Source organism: Zophobas morio, unplaced genomic scaffold (assembly GCF_036711695.1).
Source record: "Zophobas morio isolate AGI-343-1 ecotype UQ-CSIRO unplaced genomic scaffold, CSIRO_AGI_Zmor_V1 ptg000023l, whole genome shotgun sequence".
NCBI lineage: Eukaryota > Metazoa > Arthropoda > Insecta > Coleoptera > Tenebrionidae > Zophobas > Zophobas morio.
In genome coordinates, this window is record NW_026972128.1 from 11,776,844 (window position 1) to 11,798,508 (window position 21,665).

The 21,665-nt window shown below is 32.5% G+C and overlaps 1 protein-coding gene across 1 annotated transcript in view; it reads left to right on the forward strand.

Annotated features, from left to right (window-relative positions):
• Positions 1-11,698: 11,698 nt before the first annotated feature.
• Positions 11,699-21,665, forward strand: part of LOC135134294 (leucine-rich repeat-containing protein 15-like) — a 72,899-nt gene continuing 62,932 nt past the window's right edge. Inside the window, exon 1 of the mRNA XM_064062931.1 lies at positions 11,699-12,004. The gene's annotated coding sequence lies outside the window, so the exon portion shown is untranslated. The remainder of the gene's footprint in view (positions 12,005-21,665) is intronic.

Consider the following 21,665-nt stretch of genomic DNA (forward strand, 5'->3'; position numbering starts at 1 on the left):
AATGGTAAAAAGGAATTTTCAATATCTCAAAGGAACACCAAATCATGGTGTCTTCTTTGACGGAAGCGACACACTCGTTGCTTACTCGGATTCCGACTATGGTGGAGATCCTGAGACTAAACATTCAACTACGGGAGTACTTGTGATGAGAGGAGGACCAATCGTTTGGTACACACAGAAACAACGTTTAGTAGCAACATCCACTGCTGAAGCAGAGTACCGAGCAGTCGTATCTGCAATTGACGATATTTGTTGGATCAAAAGAATTTGTCTGGAACTTGAAATTGAAAAGGATGATAAACCCATCGAATTACTTATCGATAATAAAATCAAGCCGCAATTCATATGATGTACAACGCTCATGAAGGTAAAACTATAAAAGGAAAGAAGCATATAGAAATCCCACGAGGTTCATTCAAGAACATGTTGACAAGATCGTCACATTCAAACATGTTGATAGTGGTAACCAACTTGCTGATATATTTACAAAATCTCTCCCAAGAAAATTGTTTGAATCACTTTGTTCTAAAATAATTAAGGAGGAGTGTTGAAATTAATTATTTTATACATCTAGTGGTTAGTATGTTTGTAGGTGAGTGAGAGGACCAGATAGAAATGAGTAATAAAAATGACGGTGTAGTCTTAATATTTATTGAAGGTATTGAAAGCAAAGTCTGTGAGGGTCCGTCATTTTAATATTAGTATGTGAATTGTCAGGGACGTTTCTTTAGTTACAAGGCGCCTTTTTTGTTCAATAAAGAAACCCAAAGAAAACTTGAAATACAAAGAAAGCTTAACACTAAAGAAAAGCCTGGAAGCGGAAGTTGCCATGGGTATTCTAGAAAGACCTCGATCGCACAACATTTAGAAGTTTATGTATGGGTTTAAATAGAGGCCACCTTCGGTAACGAGTCTCAACCAACAAGTGAGGTCGAGGAATTATTCTGTACATACAAATAAATTGTTGAGTTTAACCCTTGGGTTGGCTACCGATATTTGGAGATGACTTCACTAATTTCTAATCGTCTTAAGGGCTTTTACCAGCGGGATAACCGCCCACTGCAAGAAACGATGGGACTCGAAAAATTTGAATATAAACTTCTTTATAGCACAGTCGTGATGGACACATTTACAGTGGGGCTAAACAATAAACCATCCTAAGCGCATTACCCACAGTGAAGTTACCTCCAAATATCGGTAGCCAAACTATAACAATATCATATACATATTAAAGTTAAAATTTTTATGGTCAAAGAGTATTACAGAAACCACTACATCATGGTGTCTTAAAGATTTGTAACAAGGAAAGTTATAATATTTTGTACTTGTCTGAATGCTGCGCATTACAATGTAATTTAAAAATGAGCTATCTTTTCCAACAAAATGAACACATGGAGAGAATGTGGAAAGTTATGCACCACAGTTTACACTTCCGCTCGCTTTGCCTACCATAGATGTTCACGCTCACATATTCCTTTTTTTCGCAATCGGTTTTTTAGTACGCATATTTAATTTTCGTAATCTGTCATACTATTACATCTTCTACAAGCAGAAATGCAGTGTAAAGATATATGAAATATATGAGGCACAGCTAGATTTCTTGGACTGTGTTTCAGGAAAGAAAGAACTTCTGTTTAACATTTAGACCAATTTTTTGACAGCAACACTTGAGACGAGTACACCAAAAAACTGTTGAGGAAGGATTTTTGGGCATAGCAGACCAAAACCTAAAAAGTGATGTATAGGTTGCCCACATAAATAATGGTTTTAACTTTTCCAAACTCCTCGTTTGCGAAGAAATAGCGTCTTCACTAATATCTCTTAATATAAACAATTCAATCGGTTGTTGTTTTGATTTGATTCTCCCTTTAAAAGAAAAATGAATGATACTGATAAAATGAAACTATTATTTTTGGGAATCATTTATTCAACGTATATTAGATACACATATGTGTCTATGATAATATGTACAGTAAAGTAAATAAAATTACAGCTATAAATTATTTTTATTCCATTTTGACAATTTAAACTGACTTTATTAACTCCATAGTAACCTTCATAAGGAGTTCATGATTCACTAGTGAAATCAAAGCGTTTGAATTCACTAGTAGAATCAAAGCGTTCAGTGAATTAAAAAATTTCAATTAAGAACAGATTTTTATTTCTTCTCCAAAAATATTAACATTGAATTAGTCTTTGTCATTGTAGTGTGAAATATAAAAGTTACAATTATTCAAATTATTAAAATTTATATCAAATTTCCGATGAATGGGCAAAATAATGTCTTGATGATTAGTTTCTTGTTGTGACACGGAATTTGACGCAGAGGAGCCTGCTACGGGATTCAAGGCAGATCTATTATCAATTATTGTTGATGATCGCTCAATGATTTTTCTCGAAATTTCGATTTTATTATTCAGAGAATCCTCTATGTATCCTTCCACAACACTATTCGAACGCCAGCCACCGTGTCTCTTTACAACTGTTAAATCTGCCCCAGAGTCTGCTAGTAGAGTTGCACTCGAACGCCTAAAACTATGACCGGTGTATTCTTGTGGATTTTGGAGGCCTAGAAATTGGGCAATTTTTTTGGGAATTGTTGAAAAAGTGTTCACTCCAACTGGTTGTACCGTGTATTTTTTGTTCTTGTAATTAATGAACAACCGTTTGTGTGAAATCTTTTCAGGCCGTAATATTCTGTACTTCCGAAAAACGTCAATAGCAGGAACAGAGTTACTTCCATTGATGATGGTAAATGTTCTGGGTTTATGAGTCTTCGTGTCTGGAATTTGGACTACAAGTACGCTACCCCTGTCTTCAACATCATCGACTGACATGGCCACCAATTCACCCATTCTACATCCTCCAAAAACTCCCACGACAAAAATTACTTTTTGCAGTAAATATTCATCATCAGAAGCATTATCTAAAAACCTTTCCATTTCTTCGAGCGTGAACACTTTGGATTTCTTTGGTCTGTGCCTCTGTGCCCTACAGACTGTTGTTTTAAGAAAGCTGACACTTGATGAAATCTATAATAATGAATATTTTAAACCTTATATTAATCATTGCGATGTCACAAACCTGCTTATATCAATATTTTCCTTCACAGATAACATCTTCTTCAGTTGGGAATAATATGACCATAGTGATGAAGATTTAGCATTTTTTGACCGTTCCGAAATATAAGCCAAAATTATTCTTTCATCTACTCCTTTTGCATGCTTTCGTTTCCTCCATTCACAAAAATTCGTATACTCTTTTTCATATGAATGCTTGGATTTTGCTGGCACCACCTTATTGATAGCTTCCAAAGCTTCGTCTAGGACTGCTGAGGGTACAAACACTTCGTTTTCGTCTTTATCTTCCAAAATTCCAGACATTTTTGTCTAGGAAAACACAAATGCCGCCAGTGTCACAAATTTAGAAAAATGTAAACAACTGGTTGTTAAGCTGGTTGTCACGAAAATTAGTTTCGCAGTTTACACGATTTCTCGATTCGAATTTTTATTTATTGAAATTTTATTAATAAAATTCGTCAAAATGGAATAAAAACATATATACACCGCGTGAATCAAACATATTTATTCACTCGAAGAAATGATCTCACCCGCACTGCGTGCTCGTGATATCAACATCTTCTCGTGAATAAACGTATGTTTGATTCACTTGGTGTATAATATTTATGAAATTTAAATGTATGGCATATAGAAACAAACCAAAAATAAATACTATTCAGTTTTGTTTTGGCCCATTGTTTACTTTATATTTGAAACAAAATATAATAGTAATTAAAATAAGTGTATGTATAGTAAGTAATACCTATTAGGTGTAATCGTTTTGCGCTTATTATTATTTTTTTTTTGGTATCGTTGCAATGATGAACGTTATAAAATAGTAACTTTAACTTCAAATAAAAAATGTATAGGCTTAATAGCATCTATACCTTGAACTTCTGTATTTAAGTATATAACATTTACAGAAGATAATATAAATGGAAATACTATAATATATATACATATAATAAATAATCAATAATCTGGATAATAAAAATGAAGAAAGTAAAAAAAAATAATATCAATAACATTTATAAACGGAGATAATTCAACTATTTCGTACCTACTTATTTCCAAGAAAAAACTTAAAATTGTGTCTATAAATCTTTTTCAGTATGTATATTTCGGAGTTGCTCATTTCAAATTCACCGCGAGTCAATAATTTCTGGCATACCAGTTAAATAAAATTTTTCTAAATCATTTGCCATATGTTTATACCAGAGGTCCTCATCTCTTTCATCAAACAATATTCTAAATCTACATCAGTGTAAAGTGTAGATAATAAAATAGCACCATTAGTTATATGCAGTTGACCCTGCACCTGATACATATAGTGTGTTTCGAAATAATTGTATTATCTGCATTTATTGTAGAATAATTAATCAGTTGTTTTTTGCTTTTGTGCTTACCAAAAAAAAATTTTTCTATGAAGAATGCGCAATGTCCCTAAATATATATCTGTCTACCACTTACCTATTCACTATTCTAAAAAATATTAAATTAACCTAAATACTGCATTAACTAAAAATTAATCACAAATATTTGCCTATTATCCGACAGTTCATAAAAGTCACACAAAAATACACGAAATAATATGGATAAGGATAACACAATCAAGGAGGTATGTAACTTTACACTGACAAATCACAAATAATGAAATCGTGAAGCCTTTCCATCCATGTATACAGAATTCTCTCCCCCTAATACCATAATATTTTCTAGAATTTTTCTTTACATTTTAGATTTAAATTGGCATTATATTGTAAAACTTTTATTCTTACCTGAAAACCCAACGGAGTAATGATGCTAGTAACTAATACAATGACTTCAGAGAATGCCTGATAATTCTATAATCACTTCTGCGAAAGCTCAGGTAAACACCAAATTTATTATTGTTAGAATATTTCGCAGGGGTATATTTATCTAATTAGGCAATAATAATGTTGAATAATGTATAATCAAAGAAAAAGAAATTGGAAATAAACAAGTGCGTAACGTGATAAAGAAAGTTAAACAGCAAAATATTAACTTATAATAAAAATTGTGTTTAAATTTTGCGAAGGAGAGGCGAATGTAAGTCTACCAGCTACTGCTATTGTAAAAGGGATAAATATAATCCCTTGCCCAGCTCTCCGCCCTGACCAGCAGGCTTTTACTGAGAGATTTGCATCGGGGTCGGTAATTTTCTACAAGTTGCATATTTCTTGAAACAGAAATTTCCTTGAACTGTGGTAGAACCTTATAATATATTTTTTGTGAATTTGAATTTAGTAATTTTAACCTTTATTACTATCAGTAATGTTGACTCATAATCAGCAGGTAGAAAGCAGAAACTCATTGCTCCGCTCTGACAAACTGTGTAGGCACCGAACTGAAAAACATTTTACTTATTTTATCAATGTCGTTGAATATGAGGCTGTCAACATCACCTTGGGGTGAAAATTTTTATAACAGGTTAAACTAGACACTTAAATCACCTTTAAAAACGTTTTGGGGTACCGATACAACTCCATGCATTAATTAACCTTTTTTGTAAGAATGAAAATCCAGATTTAGGTATGCAAATAACTGCCTACCTGCCTGCAGTTGGTGTGGTTGATACCGTGGGATGACTCATCCATTCACCCATCATGGTGGTACAGTTTAGGACAGGAAATTGAAATGGAAATTGGTTTGGAGTGTGTTAATTTGTCAGTATGTTGAATGTATAACATATGTTTCATATTTGCGGTCTTTGGATACAGTTTTAGAAATAACAATATGGAATAATTGTTATTTTAATACATCTTAAACAAGATTGTTGCAAATGAATTCTTGTAAATATTTTTACAATATAGTTTTCAAGGTTTGGCCATACTGTTTAGACTATGCTTTTTTCTTGGTTTTTATGAATTCAGAATTATTGTTATTAATTACGTTATTAATAATAATAATAACATAATTTTTATTATTTTTACAACTTTTCGAAAAAGCTGGTATGCTTTATTATATTTCAGAGGCGAGGGAAGTTCTGTCGAAATAAGCTTCGACTGATTCTTAGATAACAGAATCACAAATTAATAAGTGATAACAAAATCTAATGAAAAGAGAGAAAAAAAAATAGATAATAAAATTCCTTCAGTTAACAGTTATTCACTAAAAAATTAGAGTAGGTATTAATGTCGAAACACAAAAGGGATAAATCAAAAATCGAAAAATTATGGAAAATTTAATTCGAATAAGAGTTTATTCTGACAAAGTATAGCAGATTCGCGTTTAAATAATAAAAAAAAACGTGTGTTAAAGAGGCAGTAACTGAAGTAAAATAAAAAGAATTCGATAATATATATTTAGTGGAAAGAAATTGCCAACTCCCAATTTAAAATGTATGCTAAATTCTAACCTTTAGGCTTCTTCTTCTGCTACAATTTAGCGAATCCCCTCTTCTTCATTTACGAACCCACTGCAACAAAAACATACAAAATTTTTGTGTACCATAGAAGTCAGTGGCGGCTCGTGACTGTCTGATGTGGTGAGGCGATGATAGAAGTTTGACAATAATAGTAATATTACTTGATCTTACTAGTTAGTAATGATAGAAGTCTTGCCTGAATACCGGTCATTCCCGGGTCAGTGGTAGGTCCTAATAATAATAATAATAATAATACACCCATAACACATTGAATCAACAATGTTTTTACGAGTCAAAATTTTGTTGAAAGTAGCACTTTCTTGGAGGGATTCGGGAATAGTTGTTGTGTTCTTTTCTAAACGTTTTAAGCCCATGAAATTTTTAATGTGTACTTTGGAACTTTCATGTAACTTTGCACTTGGGATGAAATTATTTAAATCGTTATATCCCGGGTCGACGTCCTATAAATATTACGGCAGAGCCATTTTATATGTTTCGTACCAAGTTGATTTAAAAAACTTGGAGTACTGACGATTCTGTCGCTTATCAATGGAAGTTAAATGAATTAACGGTTTTGACTGCTCGATATTTAGCAAATTTGCCGATGTTCTAGCTCGGTTCGCCGTGAAAACGGCGTTTCAAGAAGCAACATGACGACGTCGTACTCGGGATTCATTTTTCACTCACCTGTACCTATGAAAGAGACAATAACACAAAACACCAACACGTGGGTTTTTATTCACGTTCATGCTAATTACCCACGCACCCCGCAACCCTACCGTTCTGTAAAATAAATGGAAAAATGGTTTAATGAGTACGCCGAAATTGGCCGAGAAGCACTGAAGATATCGCCTCAGTTCCGAGCGAACGCATGTATAGGAGTATAGGAGCTGAGCCATCGAAATCCGTGTCTGTGACTGGGCTTCGCTGGTTCAAGTGAACCGACGTTCTGGCCGCTTCAGTTAAAGAACTAGGGGCATAAATCGTACGGTATTCAACGGAAAATGTCAGTAGGAAGCGTAAAAAATAAAAAATCATGTACAGATTTCCCCTTTCAACATATTTTTGTAACTAATGCATTGAAAACTCTTTTTTAATTATAAATTAAGTCAATCTGTTCTTAAGATATTATGCTGTGAGGCGCCGCCTCACTTGCCTCATCTGACGAGCCGCCACTGATAGAAGTTAACATAAATTTTATATACAATTGTTCTTAACAACGCTGCAAATCAACAATACACAGTTAGGTTTAAATGTATAAGATTAAGACTAATAAAAAACAAAGTTTTGAAATCACAATATAAATTCTAAGCAAAATTTTACAATGACATCATGCGATTCTTGGCGAGGATGAACAGAAAAAGTCACAGTTTAATAGTTTCAGAGAATATTTGTCTAAAAATTCGCTAACAAACAGATAAAGGCGAACGGAAAATCGACATTTTCGTACTCCATAAACTGGGGAATGTCCAGAAAACAAGAAATGAAAGTTTAGTTAATATTACGTTTGGAAATTAAGAACATTCTAAAGTGAAACTGTTTTCAATTAAAATGATTGTCTCAAAGTTTTGGCTAATTTAGTGAACTTTTTTTAATTGTAGTTAAGTACTACCCAAATAGGAAAAAAATTTGAAATTTACATATTTAATTTATTATCTAATTGCAGGGACGTGTAAAACGTAAAGACGGTCGTAATCTGATAAAAGTCAAAATTGGATTTCATGTTTTTGAATTTGTGTTTGAATTGTATGTGACATTCGTAATTTCTTATTCATCCACACAACGCGAAAATTATGTTCTGCAATGAGTAATGTTGGTGGTCTTTTAATTAATTTACCGTGTGATGTGTCGATGAATAAAAACTCTGCAAAAAATTTCTGATACGGTGTCCGGCGAGAATTTTTTATTCGTTTTTCGTGTTACGCAAAGAAGTTCTGTCGGTTTTGACTTTGTTGACGGCGTGTGCGGTGTACAAATTAGTTTAAGTGGTTTATTTTTATTAAAAATAATGTGTTTTCGGGCTTAAAGTGAAAAGTGAGTGTTGTGATGTGCCCATGAGGAAGGAGTTTGTAAGGATCGGCGCGAAAGGAAAGGAAATCAGGATTTAAAGTGTAAGTATTGTTGAATAAAGCGATACATAAAGCCTAATGGCTTATTATTCGTTGTATTGTGCCTTATTTCTTCAGTTCTTTTATTCTAAATTGATTTAAAAATAAAGACATTAAGGGAGAATTAGTTGTGACGGTTACTTAACGACTTAACAAATATGTTTGTTTCAACAAAACTCAAACGTATCTCGTCAGATATTTATTCTTTAAAATTTCTTTTTAGCTGAAATAATTTGAAATATCCAATTAGTTTTTATCAATTTTAATTAAATTAGAAAGCTTAATTTAAATACGTGTTTCGAAAATATTTTATTCTTCTACAATTAATGACAACATAAAATTCAAACCTTTTCACCAGTTCAGTCAAAATATTCACGTAAAACACTTTCATATGGGGTGTTCCAACGGTCAAAGGGCGGAAAATTAAACATTCGCTGTAGACTGCAGAAAAAAATCTTCCAGGCAGTTTAATAGAGCTATAATTTAAAAGTATTTTCAAACATACAGTGTTCTGTTTAAGTTATACAACAGAGCGCTGTTTACTTTTGGAGCGATTGTTAGGAAAGTATTATAATACAATCACTACTTTCATGTTTTCTCAACGTTTTATAACATAAAATATAAAAAAGAGGTCCCCCGTGTCCGTCTGTTTATTGCTGATCGGATTTTATTAGACAGACAATGTCCGAAACTACTGGACCGATTGTTGTGAAGTTCATATTCTGTACCTGAGAGCTAACTAGTCGTTAGTCCAGAATCCATTTAGATTTAGAAAACAGTAAGAAATTATAACTTTTTTAATTTTTATTTTACATTACACTGAGAAATACATAGATCTTTTGGAAAAGATCAATCAAAATTTGTAAGGTAAGAATTGTTTAATCACAGATTGCTACTATTTTTATAAAGCTAAGGAATTTAATACTTTTTTGCTCTAAAAAAAATACAATTTATTGGACTTGAGCATAATTTTATTTTCAACGTAATGTACCTAAAAATCAAGATATTTGAAATATTAAATGAATATTTTAAATATTTTTTATAGTTTTGGAAATTTCATTCTACCCTATAAAATTTTATTGGCGAGACGGACAGTAGTATAATAGCAAGAGATATTTATAACTTAAGTTGTCGCGTGCCGATAATCCCCAGATGTTAGAAAGCAGAATAATCTAGGTCCGGACAGGGACCATCGTTACTCATGAACGAAAGTGACCATTATTTTATGAGTACAACTACCTGCTAAATGTTCACAGACAAATTCGAATGAACTGGTGTGAGCCATACCTAAATATTTCTTAACATGGTACTACTGTCCGTCTCGTTGTCGTCAATAAAATTTTATAGGGTAGAATGAAATTTCCAAAACTATAGCTTTCAACATCTTTTGGCTTTTTTAGTAGGCTATTTATCTGATCATTCCTAATTCCCCACCAACAATTTGATGACGTGGTCTTAAAATTTTGGATAGTAAACTTTATTTAAAAAATAATATAATACTTGTGGGTTATAAATCCGCCCTAAACATACAGATTTTTGGGACAAACATCAAAATTGTATAACAAATGCAAATGAGTCTACTTGTGGTTTATCAATGCATTTATGTTTTTTAGAACTGTTTTACGGGGTGACTCAAAGAAATTAATGAATCAGACAATTTATTTTATTAATCAAATCAAGAATGGCTCACGCTATTTTCTCAAAAATTGTAATAAAATAGTATATACTGTTATTATCAGTAATACAGTGTACCTATCCAGAGTATAAACAATGGTAATACCATATGATCGAAAAAAAGTAATAAGGCATGACATTTATTTTTAAGATAATGATATAGGCAGCACAGTTATTTGACACTTTATTTGACCGTAAATCTCAAACGGAACAAGGGACGCTTTAGCACTGCCAGAATAAGTTTCTGAACATTGTTGATTTCCATAACTCACTGTTACATCCAACCCCACAGACAAAAATCACACGGATTGAGATCGGGTGAACGCGGAGTCCACGAATGTGAATTTGAGGCTTGAAGGCGGGCCAACCTGGCATTTCCATCAACCACACCATAAAGCATTACCATGTCGACATGCTCTCAATTTGAAAAAATCATCATTGTCAAAGACGTTAACCGAACACACGATTGCAACCAACTGATACATGACTGGCCCTTATTTTTCCATTGAATAGTAGTTATGGTAAGTCAAGAAACACTACCAGTGGAGTATATAACAATGTATATTAAATTTCAAACAATTTTTTGTAGACATTGCTACCACTCAGGAACGTGAACTTTACACAGTCTTATTGTGAGCTATTCCCTATATTTTTTTTTTTTTGTTGCACAGATTTCGATATTACCTTGTATAGTCTACTTGGCGTTAATCCCTCATATCACTATGATCAAACAGTTTGGAAAATTTACAAGTAATGTGATATGTTCCTCATAGAACAGCTTTTTGAATTTTGACAAGGACTCTAATTCGTTTAAATGTCAAAATTTACTTATAACTACACTGTAAATATTTAGGATTAGGTTATTATTCAGATTATCTTAACAGTCTGAATGAGTGAACACTATGACAAAAAAAGTCTTTAGAATTATTATCTGTTAGCGGAACTAAGTAGTTTAAAACGAAGATTTGGGGAGAAAAGTGTATTGGAATAGGTCAACCGACTTTTTCCTACCATTTTGAGTCACCTGTATATGAAATGTTTTTAAAACATCATGGACCAGTCCGATTAAATTAAAATTATCTTGTTGTGACCAAAATTGTCCCATACGAACCATTATAATGATAAAAAGACGATATTTGGCTTTTCGTCATCCAAAAAAGCTCTGCACTTGCCAGTTGGCCAATTACCGTCCCATGCAAGGATAATAATGTCATTACCTTTACCATCTAAACTTTTGGTGCTGTTTGCGTCTGAAAAATGCCCATAATAAAGTCTGCCGCATGTAGGAAGATGTATGTAAATGCTGTACCCTGTTATTTACGCAACTCAATGGATAATGCATTCAAAAAGACGAATCGTGGGTGTATGACCCTATTGTTGGTGGTTAAGCCTCGAGCACGCTTGCGCGCATCAACGCCGCGACATGCAATGGGTAGATTCAGTTTCAAATGTTTATTTCGGTCGCGACTGTCATCGGAGCGAGATCACGCAACACCCACGCACAACCATCGTCCGCACCTGCTCAAGATCCAGCCGATATTCCGACAAAATGTAGGGATTTTCGGGATCCCTTCGAATGTCCCGCCGGGAAAAGCGAAAAACTGTGGAAATTTCAAAAATTTCAGCGGAAACGATTTTCGTGCCGTTTCCGGAAACTTTGGTGCCGATGTGATCGAACGTGCAGATTTTTATGTGTTACAAACAGCCTGCTAACCGGAAAAAGGAAGCATGCTTTGCATAGTACTGGGTTGTGGTGTGAAGCTACATTATTAAAGGTCAGTTTTCACATTTTTCAATTGCGAAACTGATGCTATTATTAAAATATATCTGTTTATCTGAAAAACTTTTTCACGTTTGATTAATAACTGTTTTATTTACGATAAAAAATTTAAGAGGAACATGAGGAAATATTAGTTTTAAATCTTACAAAAAAAAAAGAACAATTCGCATTTATACCGGTAATTGTGTAATCTTCAAATAGCGCCGTAATTGCATTACTAATATTTACAATATAGTGTCATTTAAAATTTAATAATTACGTTTTAAAGTGTCCCATGATAATTGTCTTCTATAATCCGTTGGTTAGAAACTTCACCAGTTTCATCACAACTTATTTGAAAGAAAATCAAAAACTTAACAGATGCAAGTAAATTAGACTGGTGAGATGGAACCAACATTTGCACTCAGTTTATATTGGTTGAATTTTATGTTGTCATTACAGAGTTAATCAAAAGTTTGAGGGTAAAACTGTTCGTCCTTTTTTATAAGTTATTCATTACAACTTTGTTTGAACTCTATTCCGAAATTACATGTTCATTAAGTATTAACAATATCTTTGGAAACTTTCAAATACACGGTGGAGTGTTTAAATTTGACGTGTATCTGTTGGTCGTATATATTTATGATGTTTTCGTAAACGTTTTACAAGAAAGTCTTTAACCTAAAAGCATTAGAAATTTTTTGAGGCTTGACGCAAACTGTTATTTACATATTTTAAATAATTTCTTGTCGCTAGTGCCTTTTCCAGAGTTTTAATAAAAGTGTTCTTAAAACATTTGTAGTCAGTTGCTTTAGTAATTTTTATGGATTTACTATGAGGGATAGAGTAAAAAAAATATTGCGCAATGTGTGTTACTATGTGATGATTACTTGTTGTTTTTGTTTGTTTTATAATAATTAATAAATAATATAAGATTTTTAACTGTGTAAAAAAATTAAGTGTCTTGACCAGGGGAGATGAAAGTAACAAATAAGTATTAAAAAAATATTTGATCAAAAAAGAATTTGCAAAAGTCAAATTCGGTCATAAAATGTAAAATTGTATCAAATCTGAGTACCTATTTACTGTTTATTATAAGAAATCAAGATTGCATTTTTTAATTATTTCGTAAAGTGTAAGTTTAAGAAAAGTTTGTCAAACTCTAATTTGATAATAATAATCTTTTATTTGTAATATTTTTCACACCAAGGTGTTGTTTATATGTGACTAATATATAACTTTTTATGTTCATTGTACAACATACCCGTGTATAGTAATGTAGGCCTATATGCGACAAATTAATATATTTTAAGTAAGTACCAAAAAAAATTAGAGGATACAGTGATATTTTAAGCAAAATTTCTCTGTTTTCCAAATTTCGGTTTTTTGAAAATTACAAAATTATAATAATATTGTCAGCAAATAGTGTTAGTAAATTTTATAATTTTTAACAACTCTGCAGTGTAAATAAAAAAGAATAGGCCCTAAAATTGAATCCTGCTATACTCCAGAGTTGTGCTAATTTTTTTATCATATGACAGACCTCAATGTGTTTATGTTTTATTATCAAGGTGGGTCTGCTATTATTTTGTAAACTCGCCAAACCCTATTGCCAACTCTGATCAAGTCTGCTTGGTGTTAATTTACCCAGATCAATATGATCATACTGTTGGAGAATCCCCATAGCATAAATTTTTGAATTTTGGCAATCACTGTAGATATTTTTTGGTCATCTTTTAAGTTAAAAAAAGTTCTACAGTAACATCTAGTTTGATAATAATATGTTTTGTAATATAGGAAAACAGTAGTCCAAGGGCTCATTTCTCGCCATAAAAATGATATGATAAATTAATATCGTCGTACATTTTTGAAAAATACTCTGCGTTTTTGTAAGACAAATGGACATTCTAATCCATAGGCCTCTGTTTTTAAGTATTACGTAAGTCCTGTGTTTCTTTATCATTTTATTTTTCGTTTTCAATTGTATTTATAGTGCAAGTCAACATTTTTAACCACTTTTAGGTGAAATATCCGGAATTTTTAAAAAGTTACGAGTTTTTATGACTCATCAAAACCACCCTACTGCTTTGATATGTTTATATTAAATTACGGCAATTAAATTCGTTTTTATGATTTCTCAAAAAAATGCCCCTTTTGTTGTTATATTTTCATACTTATATAATTTTGATAATAACTCGACTTACTAAAATTATCGAATGTTGGAACTATGTTTCTCTTCATTTAATTATGTAAATAAAAAAAACAAAATAAAAAACAAACAGCGTAAAAAAATGCAAGTAAACCCATGAATGTTTCGAAACGCTATTTTGTCGCACGGTTTAAACATTTACATTGACATGGACAGCCAATTAAGTAGGTTATGTTAAAAATGGTTTCGGGTTCGTGAGTTTTTGATATTTGCATAAAACGATTTCAATGCCACTAATTCCGCCAATATATCATTCATTGTAAAACTTTTCATGTGGTTATTCCCGGTTGACGCAAAACGGGGTGTCCCAGCCACAACTCTTATGAGGTTTTTTTTTGAAGAGCTTCTCTTATATGGATGATTCGCTGAAAGAAACTTCCAATTTCACCCATGACAATTTTCTGGTGGTCAAAATTAGGCTCCCAATTTCTGGGAAACAGAAGTGCAATCCCAGTCATGATCTTACTAAAACTATCCCGATAAAACTTCAGGATAACATAGGTTAACTTAGCATCAAATAGTCAGAAAGTGGAGACACATGCAAACGCTATTCCTGTATCTACTAAAATTGTATTACCTTAAAGTTAAAACGATAATAATTGTGTAAACAGGACAGGTTGAATCCCACACCAGGGACGTACTTTTAAAATTTCAGTATGCCGTCAAACATTTAAAACTTGTATTTCGTTGCAAAATATCTTGTATATGTAATTAGATTAATTAGATTTTGGAACATGGAATCGGAAATTAACCCGAGAAGAAAATTAAATAGTGTTACCATAAGGATGATTTTTTTTTGCCTGATTCTGGCATCTGTTAATTGGTCTAGGAGATAGCCTTAACATGCCACCATTGGTATACTGGGAGTTTCAGGTTGCTGATTTTGTTTCAGACCTATCCTGTGAGTACTTTTCACAATATTATTATCAATAAGCCTGTAATAAAATTACACTACCTTAAAGTTTTGTTCCAGGGGCTATATAACTCATATCTAGCTTGATAAAGCTTGATAAAAAGATAATAATAAAAGTCTCCCAAAGCCACATATTGGTCTGTCTTCCTGATAATAAAATAAAAGAGAAATAAATGACATATATCGAACGAGGTAACCGACGTGATCTCGACCTTTTTCTATCTTTTCGTTAAATCAAATAAAGTCAAGATCCTCGAAAGAATTAAGAAATGGTGGGATAAGAAAATTCATTACGATATTACTTATATTTTATTCTAAGTTTTATTGTAAGAAAGTAATTGCGCATCACTAATATGTAGAACAAAGTTCTATGCAGGAAGAATTGACGTAGTCGACTTTAATAATATAATACTATTAATCATAGAACCCTTTAGGGTTGACAATTCTGTGTTATCTCCGTAATTTGCTGTCGAGATGTTTGATAAATTGCATATGAAATTCTGGAAGAATAAATTACTTACATGTATAAGCATATGCACCTCCTCTACTTCAACAAACAGGAATTTTTCTGCTTTAATTTAAATCAATATTTATTAGTTGAACGTTTCATAAAAGCCTGGTCAATTAAAGCACGGAAATTATCACTAAAGATCACGTATTTATTAGCAATGTTCTATTGAGTACAAACAAGTTGGTTACAAATTGCTGCATTCTAAAATTAAAAAGTTGAATTCCTAATTGAACGAGTGTCAAGCACTAATTAGCACCACCATGAGGGTAGTTTTTATAGATCCTGTTATAAAATAGTAATTTAGCATTAATTCTGAATAAGTATGTAAAGTTTAGGTACCTTCTGTGCACAGTTGCTAACTTAGTTGCGCTAAGTTTGTTTATTAAATACCAACTTTGAATTATTGTAGTTCGCTCTAATTTCAAGTTGGATTAAATGCTACAAGACCTCAAACATAGTTTTGTTTAGGATCTTTTGTGACATGTGGAATCAGTGCGGCTTGTGTATGCAACTTGAAAGAATTTCCGTTTTCGCTAGTGTTCGTGTTCGCTGACAAACTTCTACAGTAGGTTGCGGCATAGGCGGTACAGAAAAATTATTTGCATTATTTTTTGGAAATGTACAGATTTGCATAACGTCTGAAATAATATAAATCATTTGTAAAGAGAATTTGCAAAAAACTTTTCCAAAATATTCTCGATGGAAAGAAATACTACTTAGTTCTTTTTTAGAAAAATGGAACAATTTTAATATTACGAACAATTTTATTATATGTTTCCTCTGCTACAGTTTCATTGTACTTCCAAAATCTTGTGTGAATGACTTCTTTTCTTTGGTGCTTCTCTTCGTAGGCGAGCCATTTGTGGTTTTGTCAGTAACAAATTTATGACAGCTAAAAAATCTGTGTATTTAATATATTATTATTATTCCATGAAAAGTGAAAAGTGAATTTTTGGTAACTTTGAAAATGTCTTCGTGCCGTTTTAATATATAAAAAAACCGAGTAAAAACATTCTATTGTTTCGATTACAACAACAAAGAGAAAATGCAACGATGATTAAGTAAGGTATTCCTTGACGTTTATGGATATGTGTTTTTTTTTCAGTGATGTCTCAAAAATGCGTTTTGCAATAATTACTTTCAAATTTGGCATATACTTGTTATTAAGTCAATGTAAGACTTTTTCAGCGATAATCACATAAAAGGAGCGTAACTGAAAACTGGTTGAACAAAATAATATGGAACTGTGGTCCATAAGTGACGACTTGTTTAATTGGAATCAATACTTACATAGTGGAATAAGGCAACATTTTTTTACTCTTAAGTTTATGCAATGTTTGTGTTTTTTTCATTGCCAATTATATGATGTTGGAAATGGTAACAAATTAATTTAAAATACATAAACGAAGTACTTAATTTTCATGGCAAATAGAAATGTAGTGAAAATTTACAAAGAAATGTATGGTAAAACTTAAAAGAGAGAAGTAGAACTATAACCAAGTTTAAAAAGCAACAAGTTTCCTCATCAAATAAAACTCATTGAGCCACATAGCTAAAAATAATTTTTGCCATCGCTTGATTTTGCAATCTTTAACATGTAGGGGAACTAGGGGCTTGTTGTAACAGGGGTAAGTTGTAACACTAAATTTTTACCCACAATTTAAACTCTTTAACGTCAGGTATTTTACTGAATTTAATTCTTGCACCATAAGACATCATGTCATCACAACCACTGTTCCTTGAGCCAGCGCAGTGAGTGGATGTGTGCACGTGTTTCGTTTTGGCCAAGTAATGTAAAATATTGCTTTAGTAAAATTTGGTTTTTCGTATCAGTTATTAATTAATTTAAAACTTTTAGTTTTGCATGTAGCTCAAAAATTACTCAGCTTTGATATTCCTTACACATTTTGGTGCTAAGCCACATAATTTTGTCGAAATGTAATTAAATGTAGAAAATTGTGCTACGGGGCATGTTGTAACAATAGCTTTGTGGCAAGTTGTAACATGTTACAACTTATCCCAAATTCACTTCTACAAATCTCGTACCTAGCATACGAAAAGGGAGCCAAAATTTTGACCTATGCCATATATCGCTTTCCAGATATATTAAGAAAAAGGAAGACAACACTCAAATTTTTAATGTTGACTCTTTTTCTAAAAGTTTATTTCAGTTTTACTGAAAAAAAATTGTATATAATGAAGTGTTGTGTTGATTTTTGAAAAATAAAGTCAAAATATGTATCAACATCAGCTTTATTTTTACTGGTACTACCTGTCTCATGGCTGTTACAACTAGCCCCAACCACGGGGCAAGTTGTAACAATGCACTTTTTTTAAGAAAATGCCTGGTGTGAAGTGAAGATGAACAATTTTGACCTTTTGCCTGTTCAGTCCAATAGGGGAATAGTTAGACTACCGATATATACTTTTACAATGGTCAAACAGCTAATAGATACCAAATTATATTCGTTTTCCTAAAAACTGTTACAACAAGCCCCTCGTTCCCCTACATGAAAATACTGGTCACTATGGCGATCTAATAATGATATCTCTGTAGTACCGAGTACCCATATTAATTGAGTCTCCCCGGTTGCTATTGCAGAAACCAGTGTTGAAAACGGAGATACTTCCTTTAATAACACGAGAACTACACCGACGTAAATTATAAAAATGTTCAGTTATTTCGATTTTTACAAAACACTTGAACATCCTCTTACCAATTTAGCTGTAACCCCTATTTGATGACTCATTTAAAACGAAAAAAAAAATGCAAAATTAGAGTAATATGTTGTACGATTAAAAAAAAAACCATGCTGTCAATCTCAGTGTGTTTCGAGGTTCAAATTAATCTATACGTTTGATATAACGTATTTTTGCAGGGCAGCACTGTAATTAATTTTCACATTCACAAAACAGAATCATCAGCTGAAGCTTTAAAAGCACACCCAACCCTAATTCCTTTTTTCGATCTTACTCACGATACTTTGTACCGACAATCGCATTACGAAATAAATAATTCATCTTGACAATCCGATAAATGAAAATTGAAACTTTAACTAATCCAATATAGCAAGTAGATGCAGATGTAAATTCTACCCAGCACTGCTGCATCTAAAACGCGTATGTATATTTTAAAAGTTAATTGGTGATTTATAGAACGTCAGTAGATATATAATTATGAGTTCCAATTAGAAGAATAGGGTTTGTGGAAGTTATAAATTACTACTGCCTTTCTACCATCAACATGAAGGTGCAGTTGAGATCAATACATCGAACTCTGCCGAGATTAATGGAGAAGAACTGATTTCCCATTACCATCAAACTAGAAGTTTCAATTTCTGCCATTATCACATTATTAGACACAACGATCTGATTGAAAACCGATAATTAAGCGCGAACACGCACGGGAAATGTTACTGCCCAGAAATGCCAAGGAAGTTATTTATGCAGTCAATTTTTACGTTGCTGAGCTCCGGATGAAAATTTTTACCAGAAATTAATTAATTTCGTTGCATTCCTAGTTGCTTGAAGGTAATAAAGAATTCACTGTGGATCAATGCTCACAAAGCAATGAAAATATTGTGTTCTAATTCATTTTTGTGTCAAGATTTATTGAACCTGCTTGACGACTTCCTTTTAGGAATAGGTGTTAATAAGAGACTAGTAATGTAGAAAATTTGTGTGATAGATTTCACCAAAATTCCGTAAGAACTAATATCGGATGGTGGAAACGTCCGCAAAGCTGTTTATACCTGAAGCACGACAACCAGGAGCATGTCAGCGGGGTATTTTTAATAAACATTTGTTTAAAATTTTTTTGTGGGTGTTTGGTGGGAATAAATATACTGAATTTGGTATGAAAGGGTGAGCCTAATTAATCATAACGATAATGTGTTCCTAAAATTTTAGGAAACGAAGCTTTCTGAGATCATCGCCCAAATCTGGGTTGTATTTTTCATCAAAGATTAATTTAGTAATTTTTTAGGAGTTTGTTATGCTCGTATCTTGTTTGAACTAAAATGTAAAATTTGATGATCTAAACATGCGTTTTTTGGAGAACACGTATTTAGACTAAGATTACTTTTTGTTTGAAGATAATCATAATAAGGAACACTCGATAATACGGGAAATCTGTATTTTTGTATATTGCATTCTTTGCAACGCCAAAAAATGCGAAATTACGCAGCTGTCAGGATGCCTTACAATTGCACAGGAAGTGTCGATGGAATCAAAGTTGACTGTGATTTTATAACTATTACGTCCTCTGAATGTCATATCCTGTTGCCAACGTGTTGGCTTTTAATATAAATACCAATCTGACAATTTTAATTTCAATTAACTTTCATTTTTTCCACAAAATGGTAACTAGTCTCTAGTTGTTTTCCAAAGTGTTGAAATCTTCAATTGTGATTTTTTTACACCTTACTTAGCAATTGTAATCATCTAATACTGTACAGGTGGTTGTAACATTTTCTAAGGTTATACTACATTTCCCTCGTGGGTTTGTCCGCTTACGGAAACCCTGAATACTGCACAAGGTCCGAGATGGCATCTGGTATTGTTCTAACAATAGCTGACCACGCGCTTAATGTTGAATCACGTATCGTCGACATGTGCCAGTAAAACTACTAACCGCAAAAATAACTCATCGGTGCGGTTTGCCCTCGACCTGTAGCGAGCTAAAATTTAAAGTGCCGCTTGTACAGTTGCAGTTTTGCCAAGTAAAAATGGGACAACAGTAAGTGAAATCAGCGATGTAAAAGGGACATATTTCAACGTGGGAGATGAGACGGCCAGAGCCTAATTTTTAGGAGTTTGGTGCCCGATGAAATATAACTTGTTGGACACACTGTATATATAATTCATTCAATGACATTTTTCATGTCACTCGACTGAAGTAGTGTTGAGCTTTTTTATAAAATTATAACGATTTGGCCATAAATACCAAGATTACCAAGTAATAGCTGTCCCAGCTTTATTACGTCTCAAAAGAGCAAGTATAGTACAGAAAGAGTCGATATCTGCTAGTTTTAAAGTATGAAGTTGAAATTTAAATTCAGATGAACCACTTGCTTTATCTGTATTCAATTAGCAAGGATTCACTCTGGAGTTTTTCTGAAAGCATGTAAACCATCAATAACCTACATATCCCACTCGACCATTAATCAAGATGATTTATGTTTCACCCATTTACAGGTATTAAGAAATTTAAAGAGTTAAGCATGGATTGTTTTCAAAATAGTTTTTTTTTGTCGCGGGCATTCTGCTAAATTAAATTGGAAAAATGACATTATATTTGGCGAGTTTTCCCGAGGAAGTAATTTAATTTTATAAATTGAGGCACTATAAGTTAAGCAAATATTTCTCAGACTTTTGCCGTATAAATTCCATCTTATGTTAATATTAATACATAATAAAATCATAAAATGATAAAACTAAAAACAGTGATCTAATGTATGTGGCTAGTCTCAGTGAATTTTTCCGAAGAAACGCTTTTCACATAAAGAATATTCAATATTTTGTGTTATAATATTAATATTAGTTGTATGTATACATTTCTGTGAGTTGTTTAAAAGTTTGCCATGTGATCAGTAGAAATTCACATGGAGCTTGGTATCAAACGACGTCTACGATTTGAAAAATTGGAAAGCCGTTTTCTTCTCACGTTCTTTGAAACTTTTCTTAGTGAAAGATTCCGCAGACTGTAAAGTTCATGATTAAGAAGTTTTACGTCAGGAAGCTTGTATTTTATTAAAATTAATTGCTTTTTCGTAATTGTTATTGCAGTGACCATGGTTAAATGGTGCATTAGTATTAAGCGCAGTTGGTCTGATTTATGGCTAAGTCCGGCTAATGAAATCATTTAACGCAGCAGCTTTTAAATTGATATAAATTAAATCGGACGCGTTAACTACATTTTCATTAGCTCATGTGTTATGTAAATTAAAATTCTTTAACTGGAATTCAAGGCAGTCGTAGATTGAGATTGATGGACCGATAAGCTTCTGTGTATTGTTATAGTGGTTAGAGGAAAATTTATGGAA